At 40.8% G+C, this 20000-nt stretch overlaps 1 long non-coding RNA gene and 1 pseudogene across 1 annotated transcript in view; one reads left to right on the forward strand and one right to left on the reverse strand.

Moving 5' to 3' along the window:
* The window catches only part of LOC131784432 (uncharacterized), a 6508-nt gene extending 1996 nt beyond the window's left edge, over positions 1-4512 (reverse strand). The window contains exons 1-3 of the long non-coding RNA XR_009340201.2: positions 4248-4512; positions 301-378; positions 30-74 (exon numbers count right to left, since the gene is read on the reverse strand). This is a non-coding gene — a long non-coding RNA (uncharacterized lncRNA). The remainder of the gene's footprint in view (positions 1-29; positions 75-300; positions 379-4247) is intronic.
* A 15150-nt stretch (positions 4513-19662) lies between these two features.
* Positions 19663-20000, forward strand: part of LOC136277257 (uncharacterized) — a 3537-nt pseudogene continuing 3199 nt past the window's right edge.

Consider the following 20000-nt stretch of genomic DNA (forward strand, 5'->3'; position numbering starts at 1 on the left):
GATTTTAACTTGTTTACTGATGTTCTCACCTGAATTCCATCTCGAATGAGAACTCTGCAAGACTTCTGTTTTATCTTGAATTCAAACATAAAATTCAATTATTTGCAAGCAGGTTAAGGAGGAAATTAAAGGATGGATACATGTTGCATAAAAAGAAACCCCTTACAATAAAATAAAGCAGAAGCATATTGTCTACATGTCTATGCTTCTGAATACAGCTATAATAAGTATCTTTTAAGTAATTATCTACATTTGTAAACAGAGTGCAATATATGGTAATAAAAGCAATTTTATTCTAACCTTTCTACTTGAAGGGTGCCTTGTGTATCAAATATATCAAGTTCAGTACCTCCAGAGTCACTAGCCGGGCTTTTGGGGCTACAAAATAATAAAATAATCATCAAGTTATGTCAGGCCAATTTATCGAGAGTTAATTAAGAATAGTTTCCTACAATCGTATGAAAGTTTAAAATTTGCTTCACTTGTGCTATATATACGTATTTGTTGTTCTTAATTATTAATGAAATTCCGAGGGTATGACTCAATTACTCCAAGAGAGAATATCCAAGTAGGTTACAGAAGTGGTTCGCGAATTGTAATCTGTTAATATGTTGACAAAATGGTGTCAGGTTGTGTCGCCCCATCGCCTTGTCGCCCCAACATCGGAGTTGTGTCGCCCCAACATCGTAGTTGTGTCGCCCCAACATCAAAGTTGCGTCGCCCAAACGCGTAACTTCGCTTATCAAGTAAAAGTTTGTAAGATTCTTCGATCGATTTACGCGAACGATCGACTTATAACATAAACATAACACTGCTGTAAGATTTATCGATCGATCGAAGGAAAGGTTTGTAAGATTATTACGATGTAACTCGATGTAACTTGAGCGAGCGGCTTGTAAAAAGTGACTTCGCTTATGAAGTTAGTTTGTAATCTATTCATCGATCGATTAACTCAAACGACTTATGGAATACAACGCGCAGGGAACAAAAACCACAAACGAACAGAAAACGAATAACGTTTCTGTTGAATTGCCATCGAATTTGATTCTAAATCTCTTTTTGGTTTTATTAGATCAACCCCTGTAGAGCAACTGTTATTGAACTTAGTGGCCAGTTCATCGCAGGCGGACAGCAGCACAACCACAACGGGCAGGTTTTTGCGCCGAGGTTGCAGCGAAGATTGTGTCCCGCGTACGTAAGGAGGCAGAGGTCGAATACTTTAAACCCGCATCCGCCATAGTAAACCAGGTCCTACTGGAAGAGCTTCCCGATGTTCCATGTCCGGGTCTACCGAAACCAGCGCATCTAGCCAGAAACGTGAACCGCCTTCGTCAGAAACTCCGCCCCACAGAACCGCGTGACCTTGAGTTCGAGTTGGAACTGGAGCACGTCCCCGACAACTTCTTCAGGAATGATGTTTGAGTAAGTAACATGAATGTTAACACTTATATTAGCACATACAAAACTAAATAAGTTATTCAACAAACTAAAAGGTTATTCGAGAAACAGTTAGTAATTGATTTTATAACTTAACATCACCACACCAAATCTTTCAAACGGACTGGAACAGTATTGTGATCATTATACAGCAGCTTACAGTAATTCAATTATGGCATGCGTTTGCTGCATAGATTAACCTAGTTATTATTTCGAAAACCACCCGTTTTTTATTGTTTTTACAATTTCACAACACAAAATCTTTATGGAATCCGTTTGCTCAATAGATGAATTTACTTATTAAATCCTAAAACCATCCTTTTAATTTTAAACCGTTTTACAGTTTCACAACACAAAATCTTTTAAACGGACTGGAGCAATGTTGTAATCATTATAAGGCAGTTTACTGTAGGTTAATCATGGCATTCGTTTTCTTACTAGGTTGATGGACGCCGTCATTTGATTTTCGCGACACGACACCAACTCGACCTACTCAACAGAGCAAAAAGCTGGTACGTGGATGCGACCTTTAAGCTGTGCCGTCAGCCGTTTACCCAGCTGTTAACAGTCAACGCCTTCGTAAGGGCAGATGACTACGTCAAGCAGGTGCCGTTGGTGTTTGTCCTTATGTCGGGCAAACGGAAGCGTGATTACAGAGCTGTTTTCCGAGAGCTGCTAGAGCTGTTACCATCCCCAGCGCTACGACAAGTCACGCTAGACTTCGAGTGTGCAGTATGGAAGGTACTTCGACAACTGCTCCCAGACGTCAAACTACTGGGGTGCGTCTTCCATTGGACTCAAGCCCTGTGGAGGAAGGTTAGTGTCACTTACCATTATTTAGTAAATTCTTGTTTTCTCTAAAAAATATCGTCATTAGTTGTTTTTGAAGGCTACAATTCAATTTATTATTTATTATTTGTTAATGCCGTATAAAGTTTAAAAATATCGCCGTTCGTTGAGGCCAGAATTCAATTGACTCTGAGTGTGTTTGTTGGTTGTGTACTTTCAAATAAATTTAAAGGAGCTACGTCTCAATATTTTGAGTCATTTATTCGATAGCCTAAAGCATGGCAATTTTTTTTTTCAAATTCAATGAACGGCGACGTAGCTCCTTTAAAACAAGTCCTCTTCCTTTAATTTTTCTAGGTGTAAGAGCTTGGCCTCCAAGTTTCGTACAGGGAGGATCGGGGCACCCATGCTTTCATACGAAAGGTCATGGCTCTACCCTTCCTCAAGGAAGAAGACATCAGGTCTGAGATATTTGATTCTAAAGAATGTTATCAGCAGCGCGCGGGGAACTGGGTACTATAATCCTATCGCTATCGGTCGAGGTCGGTCGAGACACTCCAACTTTACGCTTGTTTTGTGAAGTTTTTTTATTGCCCTTTCTTCTACTAAAGCACCTTTTGATATAAAAACACGAATGAAAGGTTAGTTAATGTTACATGACTTCATTTTAAGCATGCTCGCAGTACACAGGTGAATTTTGAAAGAACGGCAAGCGAGTCAGCTAAAGTTAATACTTTACTTCTATGGGGCGACATAATTTTGATGATGGGGCGACACAACTTTGATGTTGGGGCGACACAACTAATATGTTGGGGCGACACAACTCCGATGTTAGGACGACGTAACTTCGGTTGGGGCGACATAACCTGGGGCGACAAGGCAATTGGGCGACACAACCTACATACGACAAAATTTCCTTAAATTATGGTGCCGATACGAATCTATCATTCATAATCGCTTATGAAATTCCGAGACTAAACCTCAATTAATTTAACAGAAAATATCCAGGAAGGTTACAGAAAAAGACTCAAAAACTGCTCTCGAATTCGATAACTGTAAACAACAATTATTTAAGCGAACCATGTGTTTACCAGCGCGCTTGTGAGGTCAAATTGCCAGAACCCCGTTTAATTGCACGATCACAGCCCGGACGCTTCTTGCAAAAAGTGATGAATACCAATTTTTGAGATTAATTCTTCAGTTTCCAGCATAAGGAAAAAACCTCTCGTATCGCAAGCATGTTCATCACAACGCCTCGAGATGTTGAGCGAAGAGAAAGTGGCTCCATGTTTTGTGGCACAAACCATTTCCTGAAGTTCGAACGAATCGAGTAGAAAGCATGAAAACATAGCGCTGAAGAGTACGACAACCAAACAATTAAATTCACTCATCCCGCTGTAGAACCATCTCCATTTTACCCGTGAGTTTGTTTGCACCACACATTTGCGGTCCGCAATTTGATTCTCAAATGTTTGACGGGTTCTCACATGACAATATCGTCAGAATCAAATAACCGCGTTAGACTTAATGTAAACATAAACATCGCTGACTCAATCCCATTTTATTTTAATTTTGGGAAAGGCCATTACTTCGTTCTTAGGGTAAAACAACACATCTTTGGCAAAGCGCAAATTTTTCAAATGAATAGAGTAAATCCTGCGATAATTAACTGAAGAGAAAAAAAAGTAGAAACTTGCGCTCGCCGTTCGATATCATTTGAAAACTTTCTTTGCAAAAAAAAATACTTAAGATAACTTCTTTTCCATAACATCACGACTGTATTAAACTTTCAAAGGAAAGGACAAGAAATAATTTGAAGATTACGAACACTTTGCAATATTATTCGAGCGATAAACCGGCGTGAGTATTTAGGCGATGAATGCCAGAGTTAATGTTTAACCAAAACGTGATCAGTTGAATTAAAAACTGAAGCTAGTATCAAACGACGATTGGTAAAAAAAAAGTTTGAATTTTTTTCTGGGTCTTAGCGTAAGAGAAAACCCAGATAGGACACGACTTACCTCCTCTTCTTTCGCGGATCCTTTGCAGTTCGCTTCTCTTTGTTGATGACCTCTTTTCTCCCTGTTTTCAGAAGCAACCTTGTATTTCCTTCTCGCGTTGCTCTTCGCTAGAAACTCGCCTTTTTACTTATGCCCTTTATTGTTCTCTTTCGTGTTCCTCTCGCCGTATTCTGCCTATTTTGGCGTCCTTTGTAACTTTCTTACGCGATTTTCTGGACTCGCTTTACGCCGTTTACTTGTTGCTTTCTTTGGTCGCTCTGTCTCTTTATATCCAGCCTATTTTCAATTAAAACCCTCCCTCCACGAAATTGAATAGTAACAATTTCCTCCGGTTGACAAAGCTTAAACTCTGCCGGTATTGTTATCTTACGAGTTGTTTAGAAATTGCAAAATACTGAGAATTACTGTTCAACTACATCCTGACCAGTTTGATTTCCCGCTCAAAAAGCGGGTGGCAAATTTCATCTGCTAGCTCACGTGAAGCCCTCGTGCAATGCCTAACCGTGTGCCCGCAGTACGCTACACTGCAGCTCGACGTTCGAGTATGCGCACTTTATCGTCATCTGACGGTGTCTCTTGGCGCACACTAATGTGGTATCCAAGTTACGCACGCAATCGCGCCTGCGCATTACCTTCTCCCTCGCCCTTCCATTACGTAATGGCTAAGATGGTGCCCGTGGTACAGTTGGCCGCGCATGCTAAAAGTAGCACCTTGTACGGTCGCACGGTCGTACAACCAAATTTTTTCGGCTTGATGGGTTACTACTATTTTGTATAGTTATGGGGCTACGCTCTGCGAGCTCCGCTATCATGGAACCTTTTTATAATGATATCGTGGTCGGAGAGCTTAACGATGACAGTGAGAGTTCAAACTTTAGTGATGTCATAAATCTGTTGATGTCCCATTTTTGATGGGAACTGGATGTCAAAGAAGTTCAACTTTGAGTACAGTCGATCAACAGACGTCACACCTTCAGGTTTGAAAAGGATTGGAAAATAGTGATGGAAATGTTCGCTTTCCTTTCAAAGCTGGTAGTTCTTCGGTGATGATTAGTATAGAAGTGCATGAGTTTTGTAGTTTGTTGGATTCAGGAGCGGCTGTTACCGTAGTAAACGCAGAAGTTTGGCAAACTTATCTACACCACCACGCTCATCTAAATTTCAAAAGCCCGGAGTTAGAAAGTGTGACTTCGGTGGATGGACTCAATTCTCAAATATTTCGTTTTGAAGCCTTTTTTCTGAAATATTTTTCTTACGATGTGGAAAATTCAGTGATTTTTCCATGTGTTTGTTTGGAACATATTTACGCACAAATTTTCATGTTTAACCATTTTCAATTTATTCAAGTCCTTTCACTTTAGTATTTCAAAAAATATAGAAAAGCCACTGTAGATTTTGAAGTGCCAACTATTACATTTTGCTTGTTACTTTCTAATGTCGTTCATCAGCAAAATTAACTATCTGGTCTGTACAAACCAGTCAATATGAATTGCTTTGGTCGGCATGAAAACGAGGCTGTACCTAAAACATTTTTCAAAAACCGGTATTTCATCGCAGTTTGATTCTGAAATTCTATCTTATAAATCTACAATTTATTTGCTTGAGCAATGTCTGAGAGAAAACATAGTATGCACAAGACTTCTGCCATTACTTTGGTCCACTGACTGCGATCCGAAACAGAAGACCTTTATGAGTACCATGCTTGCAGGTAGAGAAAAGTACCCATACCGAGTCCCTATTCCCGATTGCCCCCACAACATCAAGTCAGTGCATTCCGCTGAATTCTTGGATTGGATCGTCATTGACGGTTATCTCGTAAACGTAAAGCTACTCTTGTTATTGCGCAGAGAAGATGAGGGGATAAAGAAATGCGTTTCATTAAAAGCACTTCGAATTTTAGACCGCAGGGATGTCGAGACAGCACTGGAGATCCACCGAAAAGAGGTCCAGGATTCCATTCCAGACGAGAAAGTGGGCACTATATTAGTGCCCGCACTAGAATTCAAGCGCTAGAAGAAGAGTGGGCTATCTCTTTTAAGCTACCCGGTAGGATTGACATTCTACCCAAAACGCAGCAGGCTTTTTATAACTGATCGACTTCTTCAGGCAGTTTTCATCATTGACATGCACTGCCCTACGAATGTCACTTTAATCGCCGATGGTGGTGAGCCGGAGCACACTAATGGACGTGGAAGCAAGGCCAGATTTAAGAACCCAGCTGGCGTGGTGGTGAGGGAGGAGGAGCTTTACGTTTACAATCAAGGGAATAGTACCATTAGAGTGGTAAATATAAGATCGCTTTTCTTCCACGCTTCCAGGATTGGCCAAGAAGATCCAGACACCGAGGAAAGCCAAAGTGAGGAAGAGGATTTCGCCATAAGACGAATTCGCAAAGTGTCTGTGCACAATCTTTCCCCTGTTTCAGAGGAAAATGTACCTGATTTGGAATCGCCTTTTGCCATATGTGCAGCCACAAAAGATAACTTTGAACTTTATGTATCGGATTTTCGCCTTAGCAATGTTTTCACGATCAACAATGTTATGGAGGAGGAAACTAACTACATCGGGGAGTTAAAGGAACTGCTGTCATTTGACAGCTCTACTCTATAAATTTCGTTAGCCTTAACTCGCGACGAGCAGCACCTATTAGTAGGAGACGGAAATGGGTCAAATGTTAATGTATGTCAAGTACGCGGAGGATTGAAGACTAAAACAATTTCAAATACTCCAGGCCCAACAGGAATTGCAGTTACAGAAAGCGGGACAGTGTTTGTATCTTCTAGCAAAGAACACTCACTCTTTAGCTTGAAGGAAGGAGACTTATTTCGAGGAACTGAGATCACACATAAAGTCAGTGGAGGTAGTGTAGGCCACTGCGATGGTGTCAAAAGCCGGTGGAATATGCCAACTTCTCTGTGCGCCTACAGAAACACTGTTTTTATTTGTGACACCAGCAACAAATCAGTAAGGATACTGAAGTCAGCAAAGGCCCTTATCCCTCTGAAAAAAAAGCTTGCCCAGTTTGCCAATGTGTTTAAGATCGACGCGAAAGCAAAAAAAGAAGACCTACCAGGTACCTTTGAAGGTCATGTCAAGCATGTTGATGAAGTAGTTACGTTTCTCAATCACCACGAATATAAAGCTTTGAGAGCAGAGGCAAACGGAACACAAATGATCCCGACTTGACAGTTCCTCGAGCCACAAGACAGTCGTTCCCGTTGTGCTAGAATCACTTACCAGTCTTGTTAACACAGTGACAGAGATTGGACATGAACATCTTCTTGATAGAATCTGTTTTGAAGGTATGACGACATTGAGTGTGGAATGCTTTTTCAAAGGAATGAGAGCAGAGCACGACATGCCCACCGTGGCTAACTACGCTTTCAGAAGAGCTTGTTGCGTTGCCCAATTCATTTTATCCGGAGAAAATAATCAAGGGTGAGCCTCCGAATATTAAGAGACGACCAAGTAAGCAGTGGCAAATCAGCGAGGGAACAGGAAGTAAAGAGGAGGACGAAAGGCGAGAAGCCGTAATGCACGAGTTTGTCGGAGAATATGGAAAAGGTGTACGCCCACAAACGTCCCCTCAAAGACGAAAGAGTTGACTGGCACACTTCCATATGCCCTCAGTATGCGTCCCTCTGTCATCACAGCCTTATCGGAAGACTACCACGACGTAACAACAGCCTGCCAAATAGAAGATGCTAAGGTCGTACTGCAGGGTAGAACTGTGCGGGTGCAAACTGTTTACCAGAATAAGGATGTCGTTACTGTGAGACATAACCGCAGGAGAGAGATTTCGCCATTCTGGCTGGCTACTCTCTTGCAAGACGTTCAATTAGAAGTTGATGGAGGCAATTTTTTAGGAAAGAAAGTACAATTTCAGTGGCTGAACCAGACAAGTGACCTTCTTAGGTACGCTCCCGATGTCTGTGATCGGAACTCACCCAACTGCATTCTAACCCTAGTTTTGGGATTCACTGCCAAGGGTTCAAGCATCACTCAACGTCTGAGGAGGACGAGAGGCTCTGCAGGCTTGCTAATGGTGACCTGATGATGAAGATGATGGAGATGATGAAGATCAAAACTCCAGAGGATGAGAGAGCAGCTGGGGAGAGTGAAAGGGAGGTGTCGCTTCCAAGATTAGCAGGAGTGAGCTTATCAGGGCGACGGACCACACGTTTTCAGTTGTGATAAACTTTGAACAAAGTTATATATGGATATTTATGGGAGCCAGGAGAGGTCTATTTATAGGTCGAATGTTCGGCATTTAAACGTAAACTGCTTTCTTTGATATTTGGCATTTGGAATAACAAATTTAAGATTTCATAAGGCATCATATCCCAACTAGGATAAGATATAAGGATAAGAAAGAACATTTTTTAGAAAAGGAAATTGCGGCGGGCCATCTGAAACCTTATAGAATCATTGCTCTGAAGGATTCATAGCTGACGTAATACGACATGACTTGGCTAACCTTTTAAAGAAAAAAGGAAGTATAGAAAAGAGAATCTGTGATTCTTCAAAAATTACCGCGTAAATGAAGATCTTTCGCGATTTTTCAAAGGTTTAAGTATAGTGGAATTGGTTAAACACAGTTTTATGCGCAATCTCGTCGAACATCGTCGCCAATTACATCTAGGAAAACAAGCTTTTCTGTCCGCGATTTACTCGGAATGGTATTAAAATTATATTCCAGTTTAAATTTTTACCTCAAAACCATGGTTTTTGTTTAAAAGGAAAGTTTAAAAAGTAATTTGAGATGATAGTGAAATCTTTTCAAGCCGATTTCCTGGCAGTTCCAAGTCATTTTTATATTTAAAAAATTGGCCATCTTTTCCCAGTGGGAACAATGCTATGCTGTACAAGAAAAATTTTTAAGTCCAACAGCTATTTACAAATTAAAAATGATAAGTAATGATTTGAACTATTAGTTCTTTGTTACTGTTAAATCACTTGAAGAACCTCGAGGAACCTGTATGGAAGAAATGCCACCTCGCCTCTTCAGAGTTCCTAAAAAGATGTGGAATGAATGGACATTGAATTTAAGAGACGGACAGTCTCAACAGGTATTTATTTCTACAACAAAAATTTATCCCTTAGTTTGCTGTTATACATTTCTCATAAATATCAAATGTTGTTATGGAAATATGAATAAACAAACATGCATTCACAAACATGTCCTTCAATAGCGAAATCCACCATTGAAGTCACTCCTAGAAAACGAAATGCAAAAATTAGGGGCAAACCAGAAACTAAAATCTAGAATCTTTTGTGTTTTGGAGTTAGGAATCCAGCACCTGGAATGCGGAATCCACAGCGTGGCATTCAGAATCTAATACTGTCCTGGATTACCTTACATGTGGCAAATAGACGGTTCTATCCAGGTCTCGTGATCTTATACATGAAAACGAGGCAATTTAGTGTTGGCCATGTTTGTTCCATTGTTTGGTTTACCGTATTGTTATGCCTTGAATTTGAGGTTATTAAGATTTCTTCTTGACTTTTCATAGCTCTGTTCATCTACGACAAGATAATACGATAAGCCTGCTAAATTTTGTGTGGTTTAGATTTGAAAAATACCTGTGTGCAAATCTAGTATAACTGTAAGTAGAGTTATGTTACGGATGAGATTTTATCGCTGAGGTTCACTATGCTACCAAAGCTGACACGTAATTTCCTCCTCATGAATACAAATATTACTCAATTACAGAGTTATCGATATACAACAAAGCCAATATAGCTTTTGGTGCAAGAGATTTTTCAAGCAAATGGTTATTTAAGTGAAGTAATTCTCTCTACAGAATGAGAAAGCCATTCAGAAGAAGTTGCTTTCAGTTTGCCTCCTGCTAAGAGACAAAATATCAAAAAAGCTGGCAATCACACAGTGTAAGTCGTTCACAGCAACCTTTCTATCAAGTATAGTCAGACATGGCACTTAAGCAATCCATAAATTGTGACAACAAATCTACAGGAGGCCTAGTTGGGATGACCAAGAAGGACGGTGCTGTTGAACGTTGATTTCTGACAAACCATGAACGAGCTGCCATCACAAGATCGGTGAAAGGAATGTGCAATCTATATGATGAGCGGGTGGGTACCTACAAGGAAGCAACTACAAAGCGCATCAAGAGAGACCAGAAGGATGTTCAAGATCTTGTCATCTTAGGATGATGAAAATCCATTTGATCTAAAGGTAGATAAGGACACTGCTGACATCGAACCTCTTAGGAACATTGTGACTGGTGTCGTGCTACCTGAAAAAGTTGCAAATCGTCTCAGAAATGCATTGAGCATAGGGCATCGGGGAATGCTTAGGTTTATCACCTCAAGCTTAGACAGTGATAAAGTCAGCTTTGGGGAGCCTCTTTCCAAACTGACGATCGAGAAGTTCGAGACAACTATCAAGAGGTCTCTAATAGCGTCAAACGAGGAAGTCATTAATCTAAGCACAGATCAAGATTTATTTGGGCGACTGCTTGTTGTTGCCAAAAGAGAAATAAACCTTAAAGAAATCCTCAGTTACGAGTTATGCTGTGTCCCTGTCTCTCTTGTTCACCCTGATGGAATTGTACGTGAGACAACAAAAAGCTCACTGATGGCGATATTAGAGAAGGATATCGACTCTTCAGTCGGTTGCCTGTGTTAAGCAAGAAAAACAACGGTTCTCATTGATGCAATGGCACTGATTCAAACCCTTAAGTCTGCAGGAGCTGCAACATTTGAAGGAATGGCTGGTAAATATTGTGAAGTTATACCTCGGGTGTTAGGACAGAACGACAGCAACCGCGTAGACCTCATATTCGACCAGTACCACACACTATGGAGATAAAGATTCACACCAGAATACGTCAGTTCCAATGGGGGAGAATTCATGTCAAATCCAAAGAATACGTAGAGCCTAACCAACTTTCTTTCCCATTCTTTATCCGTTCTTTGCATGAGAACTATTATCACACTAACAAGTCGTTCTAGCAGGAGAATTCTCAGATGGTAGGGTGGCTTTTTGATCAATTATGGATATTCCTTCGATGTACCCTCGTCATGTTCCGATCATGAAGAAGCAGATACTCAAAATCTACTTTATTCCAAACATGCAGCCAACACCTATAAGAGAATTTTCATTCAGTTGCCCAACATTTCCTAGGTGTCGAATGTGAAAAGCTGTGGCTTAAAACAGGAGTAAAGGATAGGGTAGGATTTATTCTCATTTACTCTCTACAACCTAGCCCTGGTCCTCTCATATCCAAGTCCTTACCAGCCTACCATGCATCAACAGGTTGTGACACAACAAGTGCATTTTCTGGTATTGGTGAGAAGAAAGGAATAATGATGTGCAAATGGACAGCTCAGACTCCTCCGGTGATTCAGATATTGATGACTTTGTTGACATCTGAGCATTTCCTTACTGAAAAAACTGAGATCATGATTTAAGTCTTATCCCTCCGTGGCCTTGTTTTCGGGTTTAAGATTACGCGACCTAAATAAAAAGGTTTAAGAGTGATTGTCAGTAAAAATCAAAGAAATCGTGGCCACGGTCAAAAAATCGATTTCGCTCATACTTTGTCAGTTTGAAGGCCTAGGTAAGTAACTGAAGGATATGAGGTTAGTTTTTTGAAATATTCCATATAACGGCAGAAAACCACGAAAAACGGGCACCCTACCGGAAACTCGGATTTCACCTAGCGGAAACTCGAAATTTTACACTTTTCAGCTTCTCGCTACACAGACGTTTACATAGCTGTGAATCTTTCTTAAGTATAATTGAATACATTGATTCTTCCTTAGTCAAACCATCGGAATTATTTTTATCTCTGCTTATTTGTGAGCGAACTGAGACCCGATTAAGAGGACACACTTTTCTCATTTACGCGAAGGTGTAAAATAATCCAAACTCAGCGACGAAAAAAGCTGACCGGTAGTTCTTCAAATCTTCTGATATTGTAACCAAAGACAATTCAGTCATTGATTTTTAAGTCTACGGTTTTAAATCTTTAGGATCTAGTAGCACTTTTGCATGAACACCGATCAAAATTCGATAAAATTCCAATTGAGCGCCTTTGAAATCTACAACATCTACATAACCATGCACTATTGAATAAATTAACTCCTCGGCCAAAGTTTGTACATAAAACATGAGGGTTTTACTTTCTAAGCGGTTTTAACCTTTTAAAAATATATATTGATGTTAAATATTGATGTTAAATATTGTCTACACAGGTAAAACAAACTATAAAACACCAAAATTACCACGAGCTGAAATTAAATCTCACAGGCTCGCTCCCTAATCTGTGTCACGCACGAGCGACTTCGCTACAATTAGTACAGTAACAAACAGATATTTACATCTGTTAATTTACAATAAGTCTTATTTTAAAATATCTTACTCAAAGATGTGCCAGGTTCCCCAGTTAACTTGCTGAAGTAAAAATAAAAGAAAATATCATGATAGCAATTCAAACTGAAACGATAAGAATTGATTTTATTAAGAATGAGAAGCTTTATGCCGTTGATAGCCAATCAGAAGTACCTGTTCTCACGAAAATTGCATCGCTCTTTAAATAAATAAATAAAACTATCTTTATCTGTGAAACATTGCATCTAAAACCAGAGTTTATTGTCGGGGAACTTCATAGAACAGCGATGTCTTGCTCGTTCTTGAATATTGTTGGTGGGATTTGCGGTGCAGACAAACGCACAAGTTCTTCAACTTCCGTCACGCCTCTCACGCGGTGTAACAGGGATATCAAAAATCACAAAAAGTCGTTGAAATTTTCCGGAATTGAAACGGAGGTAGAATTAATTTTGGCGAGATGTGGATGTTTTCAAAAACCGGCGAATTTATCCAATATGACTATCTGTCCGGTTCATCGTGCCACTTTAGGTTTAGGTTGGCGAAGGACATGTAATCTTTGCACCATCCCGGAAGTTGTTTCTGGTCACTGCAAGGAGCTGAGGAAGGCACCCGCACTGGAAAAAGGAATAAATTTATTTCAATCCATGAAGATATTTGAGCTTTCAAAACAGCTCGTCCCTGTGGGCTCAGGTAAGCAACCAACTACTTGATGTTCTACCAAACAGAAACTGTCTCCAATGAATTATTTTTAGTCTATTCATTCTGATGACTTGAGATTATATGAAAGAATCATTTGTTTAAACGACGGAGAGAAATAAGTAAGGTTGATGAAGGACATTTCGTTACTTATCTCTTCATTCAGTTGTCCAATCCAATTTTTTTATAACAACCTTTATTTCATGCCTCTCATTTTTTTAGGGATTGCGCTTATATTAGTGTGTGCACTATATAGTGCCCTACCCACTTTGTCGCCAGGTATGTGAGTGAGTGAGTGAGTGAGTGAGTGAGTGCCGGTGTCCGTAAACAAACAGGTCCGCAGCGCGTGCACAGCACTACCCACATGTATACAATGAGTTCCTATTTTTTATCAGTCTCTCTCAGTTCGTACACAGGGTGTGATTGGTCAATTTTGCGCGGCCCACTAAACTTCAACTAGTTTCCATTCCCGCGCGCCCGATTGACCTCAGAGACATAATGAATATCTTACTAACCTCGTTTCACGGTCTGTAACTTACAGTACGCACCTGGAATTCGGTTAGTAGGGGTTAATTTACTTTGTTTAAAACATTTCAATTTCGTTTCGCAAAAAGCCACTTGAGAAAGATATAAACAATAAACAAAAAAAAAGGATAGTCTAATCACAATGCTACTCCCCCCTTCTTCTCACCTCTTATCGCGCAGTCAACTTTCGATTGTTATTTTATTCTGTGGGTCGACAAAACTTCAGACTTTTGTGTTTAAAAATACGCGCCTTTCGGTAATTTCGGAGTTTTGACGGGAGTTTGACTATGTTTTTTCTAAAGGAATTTGCGTAAAATGCAGAAAGATGCTTAGTGTGTATAAGGAAAGAGCACCTAAGAAATGCCAGATGACCGCTGAAGTTTCAGAGATCGCCGAAACCTTGAACAAGTTAAACCTGGTGAGTATATGCACATGCTTTATTATATGATATGAAATACCGGTGGCAAGACACTTTCCCAGTTATATCGCTTATCAGAGACCTTATAGTCTTTCTGTCATGTCAGCCCGTCTCTAAACGTTTTTTCAGGCCCCCAATAAGCATTCATCCTTTCACTTCACAAAGTCATACAAACTCACTTTCCAAAATCATTATGACGTCGTTTACGTCTTGATCTATTCCCCACACTTTAAAGTATATTTAAGGTCTTTTTTTTAATTTTTATTTTATTTGCCGGGGGGGGGGTGGGTGGGAGGCAGGCGAGGGGGCAGGAGAGAGGAGGATGTAGATTGGATGGGTGGCCAACCCTCTCCATTGTGTATCTGCAGAAGTAAGAAATTTGTACATCAAAACCTAAATACGTTATATTACACCATTTGAAATCTAAAAAAGCATGTGTCGAGGACTGTTAAATTACTTGTCCTATGATATGTGTCCATGGCAGCCGAAATTAGACAGCTCTTAATTAGAATTTCGTTAATTTACAGTTTAACTGGAAAACTTGGTAATCCAGAGTCGGAAGCAGGGTTCGTGAATGATATAAGGAAGTCATAGGTGTTTTAACACTAACTTTACTAGAAATGTTGAACTGGCCCACGAATCGTGGGCGAATCTTTTGTTCATTGTATATAGAAAATATTTTAACTTTTTCGCACTACAGGTCGATCATGAAGCTGACACTGATATTTCCCTTCCTGTACCGATCACTGATATTGAATGCAAAGAAGGTAGATCTAAACGAGAGAGCCTTTACGTGCCAGACGACGATTCGCAAGAAAGCAAAGATGACATAAACTATGTGCAAGGTGAATCCCTGAAACAGCTCAATCGCTTTCTACAGCTTCGTGAGACCAGCCCAGTCCGCCACGTACTATCAGTACCATGGAATGTAGCTCAAAGCCGTACTAAACGCTGTTATTTGAGAAAAGCTGAACAGTGTGCTTCAGCAGTAATGGAAGTCCTTGCTCCTCAAGATTCGAATTGCTTGTGGAGGGAATTATGTGAGCGCGAAGTGAATCGAAGAACAACTGGCGGGAAAAGTTGTAAGGAAGTGGAGCTTCTTCAAGTGTTTGCCGAGAGTTATTTGAACGCTTAACACTGGAGTACCCGTCGGAAAATACTCTCAATCCTGGCTGACAAGTTGTCTTTCAAAGAGGTGCAAGAATTTATCCCAACCCTGACAAGTTACCGCTTTGACATAGCGCGACACCACACCCTGCTTCATGGAAGAGCAGAACTGATTCCTCGCCAAGAAAACAGGAGAATGAAAGTTGACCAAGGAAAATTGGAAGATTTCATTTCATTTATCACAAGTTCACATGTGATTCAAGATGTTCCATTTGGCGAAAGGCTTTTGAAGTTATCAACCGGTGAGGTTATTAAAACACCAAATGTAATCAGAATGATGATTCCGGAGCGTATTGTTCAACAGTACCAACAATATTGCAGTGAAAGAGGTTTTGAGCCCATGAGCAGGCGAACACTGCATAGAGTGCTAGATGAGTGTTCTGCGTCTGTTAGGAAGTCTTTTCAAGGACTTGATAACTTTTCATCTCAAGGAGCAGAGGCATTTGATGACCTGGACAAAGTGGTCGATAAACTGGTTGATTGCGGAAAAACAGAAGTATGGGCCAGGGAAATGAAGCAACAGTTACGCTCATCAAAGCAATACCTGAAAAGTGACTCTAAGGTATTTGATTTATTTCATTACACAGTTTGTTATGAAGTACTTCAAAAGAAAGGCGCAAAACTGACAGAAAGTTGATGCAACAACACAGGCAAATTATTTTCCTAAAGTTCAAATCTTTGAAAATGCATAATATTGATACTTGAACTAGTTCCAGGTCCTCTCGTGCGTAACTAAGGAAGGAATTATTGTCGATAACCTGTAAGTTATATTTATACATTTTGCAAACAAAGGGGGACCGTCGGCCTTTTCAATGTAATTGTTTTATAGAAATAGTAGTTAAGACCAGGTCGATATAATTACTGTATTTCCTCCGCTAAGTGCCCGGGCGCTGGATCGAGTCAGGAAGGGGCTCCTAATATAGAGGTTGGGCGCTTGTTCCAAGGGCGATTTACTTAAGAGGAGCTCGCTTATTGGAGGAAATGCGGTGATTGAAATTGTTTACGTTTTTGTTGTCTTCGGCTTGTTTCAGGTCCATGTGGTTGAGTCTTCGAGCATTGCTGATCATTGTAGGACTTACGCCTTAAGTGACTCAACAGACTCTGACTTCCAAGGCCACTGCAGTCATTCACACAACGAAACATGTGCACAGTGTTGCCAGCTGCAAGAAGTTCTAAGCATCTTGGAGAGTGAGTGTTCAAGTGCAGTTTGTAACGAGGAGCAGAGATCGGACATGCTACACGCTGTTAAGCAGGCCAGAAATAATATCATGAGCTGGAAAGCCCACCAGTTGCGCTCCGTTCACCAAGATCAGGTCAAATGTTCTGTTCTAGCTAAAATGAAGAGCAAATGCGACGTGTTACTAGTGCAGGATTGGGCAATGAAATTTATGCCACGAAAATTTCGAGAGCCGCAATCAGACTGGTTTGCTAAGCGCGGTTTACCATGGCACATAACAGTTGCTATTAGGAAGTCGGAAGAAGGCGAGCAGTTTGAGTCTCAAACATTCGTACATGTCTTTCAGAACTGTTTACAAGACAGTGCTGTAGTGGTATCGATAATGCAGGATTGTCTTGTTTCGCTGAAGAAGGAAATGCCGGAATTACAAAGGGCGTTTTATAAACAAGACAATGCCGGCTGTTACCACAGTGGATACACTATCGTTTCAGCAAAATTTGCAGGCGACATTGCTGGCGTGGGCGTTGAACGGAACGACTTTTTCGATCCTCAAGGTGGAAAAGGAATATGCGACCGCCAAGCAGTGACTATTAAAGGAGACATTGGAAGATATGTAAACGAGGGCAATGATGTGACAACAGCAATTCAGCTCAAAACAGCCATAGAGTCTGGTCCAGGATCTTGCGCTAAGGCTAGTTATGTTACATTCAACCCGTCAAGCACTCAGCACGTCAAATGGGATGGTGTAAGCTCACTCAACAACTTCAAGTATGAGGAGAACGGAATACGAGCGTGGAGGGCATTTAATGTGGGTCCTGGAAAGTTGCTACCGTGGTCTCAGTTTTGTAATATATTAAGTACCCTCTAGGGTTACTGTGTATGTACCCAGAATACATTGCTGGAATAAAGTTGTGTTGAAGCGGCCATGTTGTTTGACCTCGTGGGTTTATATCACTAGCAATATATTACATTTTGGCGACGAGGATCGGTCGTTTTTCCACGTCATTCAAAAGTGCAAGGTCTTTGGACAACGCTGTGTGTGTTGTGGCATAGAAGATGGCCAGCACTAGTGCGAGTGGATTATTTGGACGTGTTGGCGAGTTCAACGTCGCACGTGAAACGTTTAGTGCCTACGTCGAGAGGATGGAAATGTTCCTTACAGCCAACAACATTGTAACGACAACAGGAGAGGGAAGCGTTGCCACCAACCTTGTGCTAGTGAACAGGAAACGTGCCATTTTCCTGACAGAAGTGGGGCCGGAGGTATACACAACCCTCAGCAACTTATTGGCGCCCACTAAACCGGAGGACGTATCATTCACTAACATTGTGGAAGTCTTGGAGAAACACTACAACCTGAAGCCCCTGGAAATCGCACAAATTTTTCACTTTGGCACGCGAAATCAAAAATCCGAAGAATCAGTTAGCGATTATGTGCTGGCTTTGAAGAGATTGGCGGTCCACTGTAATTATGGTGAATTCCTCAATCGGGCGTTACGTGACCGATTCGTATGCGGACTGAACAATCCGAAGATACAAAACAAACTACTGAACACAGATGACCTCACATTTGAAAAGGCTTGCAGTATTGCCAAGACCATGGAGATGGCAGACAGGAACACCCAAGAATTTCACCCTTCACGCAGTGAAACTGTTCAAGTAAACAGGTTGACAGAACAAGGAAGTAAAAACACTGAAAAGAAGAACACTGAACAATTGTCATGTCCTAGGTGTGGGGGTAATCATTCAGGTCAGTCTTGTAAATTTAAGTCAGCAAAATGCTACAAGTGCTCCAAGATTGGGCATTTAGCTTCTGTTTGTCGCAGTAAGGATGAAAAGAAAAAGGGTAAAATTCATAGTGTACAGGCTTCAGAATCAGGCAATGATGAGTGTGAGGATGAGGAATTAGGAATTTATTATCTGAATTCGCTTGACCAAAACAAGCCTAATTGCAATAGGTACACTGTAGAAATGGAAATCAATGGTAAACTGTGTATGATGGAGTTAGACACAACTGCAGATTTCTCAATAATGAGTAGAAGTGAATATCTAGAGAGGTTTGCAGACAAGCCTCTGTCTCCTTCTAAAGTAACACTTAAGACATACACGGGTGAATTACTTGATGTGTCAGGGGAAATGCAGTGTGGCATAGTGTATAAGGGTAAACAATACTCTCTACCCATTCTTGTAGCCAATTATGATGCAAAACCTACTTTACTTGGTAAAAACTGGCTGCGGCACATTAAGTTTGAGTGGGGTGAGATATTTTGTATTCCCAAGGGAGACCCTAGGAGTGCTGATGGTCAACTGAATGAGTTGCTATGTAAACATAGCGAATTGTTTACTGAGAGTTACAAAGGTATGACGGGCCTTGAGGCCCATATTACTATGAGAGGCGATGCAAAACCTGTATTCGTGAAAGCGCGTAGGGTTCCATACGCTTTAAAAGAGCAAGTCGAAAAAGAGTTAGACAAACTAGAAAAGCATGGTGTTATTAAGAAAGTTGACAGGTCACTTTGGGCTAGCCCAATTGTGGTAGTGCCAAAGGCTGATAACACTGTCAGAATATGTGGAGACTACAAATCCGCTATCAATCAGTCAGTTGAAGATGAGCAATATGTTTTACCTACTACTCAGGATTTGTATGCTGCTCTGGTTGGCTCCAAGGTATTTAGTAAGCTTGATCTATCACATGCCTATGCCCAGCTGAATGTTGACAAAGAAAGTCAAGAGTACTTGACAATTACCACTCATAAAGGCCTTTATTCCTACCAGAAATTGCCCTATGGGGTCAAGTCATCCCCAAAAATCTTTCAAGCAAAAATGGATCCAGGGTTAAGCAAGGTACTTGATTGGGTCATGGTGGGGTGGCCAGAGGTTTGTGATGGAGATTTAAAACCCTATTACACCCGTCGACATGAACTTTCTTGCGAACAAAATTGCATTCTCTGGGGTTCCAGGGTGATCATTCCCCCAGTATTTAGGGAAAAGATGTTGGAGGAGTTGCATTGGGAGCACCCAGGCATTTGTGCAATGAAAGCAATAGCACGCACCTGTGTTTGGTGGCCCAAGATGGATGAGGAAATTGAACAAAAGATTAAACTATGCTCGGTGTGTCAGGATGTGCGGACCTCTCCACCTTGTGCCCCATTGATACCCTGGAAATGGGCCACGTGACCCTTTCAGCGTACTCATGTTGATTTTTGTCAGAAAGGGAGTGATTTTTTTTTTGTGGTGGTTGATAGTTTTTCAAAATGGATAGAGGTTAAGCACATGACCTCAATCACCACAGAGAAAACCATAAATGAGTTGCGTCTTATATTTGCCCAACATGGTTTGCCCGAGGAGTTGGTATCAGATAATGGGCCACAATTTGTTTCAAGTGAGTTTGCTGAGTTTATGTATAAAAATGGC

This window comes from Pocillopora verrucosa, chromosome 12, assembly GCF_036669915.1.
Source record: "Pocillopora verrucosa isolate sample1 chromosome 12, ASM3666991v2, whole genome shotgun sequence".
NCBI lineage: Eukaryota > Metazoa > Cnidaria > Anthozoa > Scleractinia > Pocilloporidae > Pocillopora > Pocillopora verrucosa.